Source organism: Physeter macrocephalus, chromosome 8, assembly GCF_002837175.3.
Source record: "Physeter macrocephalus isolate SW-GA chromosome 8, ASM283717v5, whole genome shotgun sequence".
In the NCBI taxonomy this organism is placed as follows: domain Eukaryota; kingdom Metazoa; phylum Chordata; class Mammalia; order Artiodactyla; family Physeteridae; genus Physeter; species Physeter macrocephalus.
The window spans coordinates 70,738,563-70,741,486 of record NC_041221.1 but is presented as its reverse complement, the minus strand read 5'-3'; positions in this window follow the sequence as shown (position 1 = coordinate 70,741,486).

The following is a 2,924-nucleotide window of genomic DNA, read 5'->3' as shown; positions in this document are numbered from 1 at the left end:
CCTGCATCGGCAGGCGGACGCGCAACCACTGCGCCAGCAGGGAAGCCCATCCTCCTCTAATTATTATCTCCTTGCTCTCTGCCTCATATTGGCTTTGTTCAAATCTTGCTTCTGGCTGCAGGTTCATGACCAAGTTATTTAAATGACCTGTCCCTTATTTCCTCATCTGTAAAAAGAGGATACTAAGGCTCCATACCTCGTTGAACTGTTGTAAGGACTGACTGAATACCTGGAAAGAGTCCTAAACTTATGAGGATGCTACGAGACCATGGCAAGTCTGGGTTTGCATGCATCTGCAAGACAGGCATGACCGCCACACTTTGAGGATGTCCCTGAGTGACGTGGAGTCACTGAGAGGCAGAGTTCTCCAGCAGGCACTTCACATAAGGAGACGAGGTAGCATGTAGTCTTCTGAGGAGCATTTATAGACTTTAACTCAAGGTCTGGGACATAAAAATCTGAGTAGATGGAGCAGGTGGTGGTAGAAAATAAGGAGAAACAAAAGGGCCTTTGTGATGTGTCCACTCCCTGGGCAAGAAACTTAAGGTTGGGAGAACTGACAAAAGTTGTTGGGAGGGAAGGAGGAAGATGAAGGCCAGAAGGTAGCCCTCACCCAGTGTAAGTGACCAGGAACTCGGAGAGAAGGTAAGGATCACTACTGTGTTAGGTCAGGGCTTCTGAGAAGCAGAAACCAAGACATGATTAGATGGGTAGGGATTTACTGGAGGAAATGCCTGGGAAGGGAGCCAGAGAAGGGCAGGGAGAACCTAGAGACTGTGATGCAGGTCTGAGTTCTGTGAAGGAGAGGGGGAAGGAAGGAGGTTGCGCAGGAAGAGTCCCAAACTGCAGTGCAGTTCCACCAAAGTCTTGGCCAGCCCAGTGGGATGTCCTCAAGCCAGTCGTCCATCAGAGACAAGGAAGGACCTACTTTAGTCCCCCTCTGTGCCCAGTCATTGGCCAAGAGAAGCCTGTGGGAAGTGAGGCTCCAGTGGGAAATGGTGGTGGATCCAGGACAGTAGCTGGGGCCATAGGCCAATTATGCTCCTGCAGGAGAAGATCTGAGCGTGCACTTCATGGCTACCACACACTACTTGTGCTGCACGTTTTTTCTGTAAGCAGAGTTAGGAGCAGTTCCTCCACGGCTCCTGGTTGGCCTCTCTTACTGAAGGTGGTTAGTGGGTCTTAGGACCACTGCTTCTTATACTTTCCCTACTCCAGTGTCCATTCCAAATTCTCTCACGCCCTGCTATCACCTCAGCAGATCTTGGTGGCTTATCTGGTAGTAGGACCCACACTTTCATTCCTTCTGGGAAATCACACCTTTCTGCACCTGAGGTTGCTACACATATTCATTCTCAGCTCCATAGTGGTAGGGAGTGCCGGCAGTTGCCAAAGTGGATCAGAAAGTTTCCACACACATTCCTCCACACACCACTGTGCAAACGCAGCCCTATTGCCCCTGCTAGTCAGGATGAGTTACCCCTGACAGGATGGTAACTTTTCTTCTTGCCTGCTGGGCTCTGGACATGAGTTGTCCAAAGTGCTTTGGCAGTAGGGGTAACTTGGACTTCAATAGGACCACTGTGTCCTCTTCAACCCTGTGAGCACAGAATTTCAGGGAGAGGAAAATCTCGAGTAGGTCACTGGGAGTGAAGGTAAATGGAGCCACTCCTGATTCTACCCCTTATTTCCCAGACTAGTAGATTTTTCCTGTGGGGAACACTGTCATAGAGACGTCTCTGATGTAATGCATATACTGCATCTCGAAGGATGGCACTCCATCCTTTCATAAACTTGCCTCTAAGCTAGTGTTTCAGGCTTGCCTTCAGATGGTCATTACAGGGCTTTCCGAGGTCAGTTCCTTCTGGATGGTGGGCAGTGCAGTATGTGGTAAGATCGGTGGATCCATGGTCATGTCCCACTCCCACTCTTCCTGTGCTGCAAAGTCGGATCCCTGGTTGGATGCATGTCTGTGGATCAGGCATTCTGTGAGTCCCTGGATAGTGGTAGTGGCTGAGATTCTGCAGACACAAAAGGCCAGCACATACCCAGAGGAGGTATCTATCTCTGTGAGGATGAACCACACTCAACCTTCCGGGACAGGCCCAGTGTAGCCATTTTACCACCAAGTGGGCAGTTGGACTCCTCAAGGAATATGCTATTATCAGGGGCTCAGATCTGGCTCTCTTGCAGACAGGTAGGGCATTGCGAGGCAGCGGGGAATACATCTGAGCGGCGCACAGTTCATGGCCACCACTTTATCTACATTGCCCAAGGTACTGGGCAACCTTGAGCAAATCACATGGCCTCTCTACACCTTAGTTTCCTTTTATGAATAGTAAGGGAGGTTGGACTAAATGTTCCCTGAAATTTCTTCTATGACCGACACTATGAAATACTATGATATGAAGGTAAGATATTAATGAACTGGGATGGGGATGTCCCTCTAATCCCTAAATCCATGCACAGTAAGTCCTTCCTTGAATTGCTTGAATTACTATTTTTTTTAAACATCTTTATTGGAGTATAATTGCTTTACAATGGTGTGTTAGTTTCTGCTTTATAACAAAGTGAATCAGTTATACATATACATATGTTCCCATATCTCTCCCCTCTTGCATCTCCCTCCCTTCCACCCTCCCTATCCCACCCCTCTAGGTGGTCACAAACCACGTTGCTGATCTCCCTGTGCTAGGCGGCTGCTTCCCACTAGCTATCTATTTTATGTTTGGTAGTGTATATATGTCCATACCACTCTCTCACTTTGTCACAGCTTACCCTTCCCCCTCCCCGTATCCTCAAGTCCATGCTCTAGTAGGTCTGTGCCTTTATTCCCGTCTTACCCCTAGGTTCTTCATGACCTTTTTTTTTTTTTCTTAGATTCCATATATATGTGTTAGCATATGGTATTTGTTTTTCTCTTT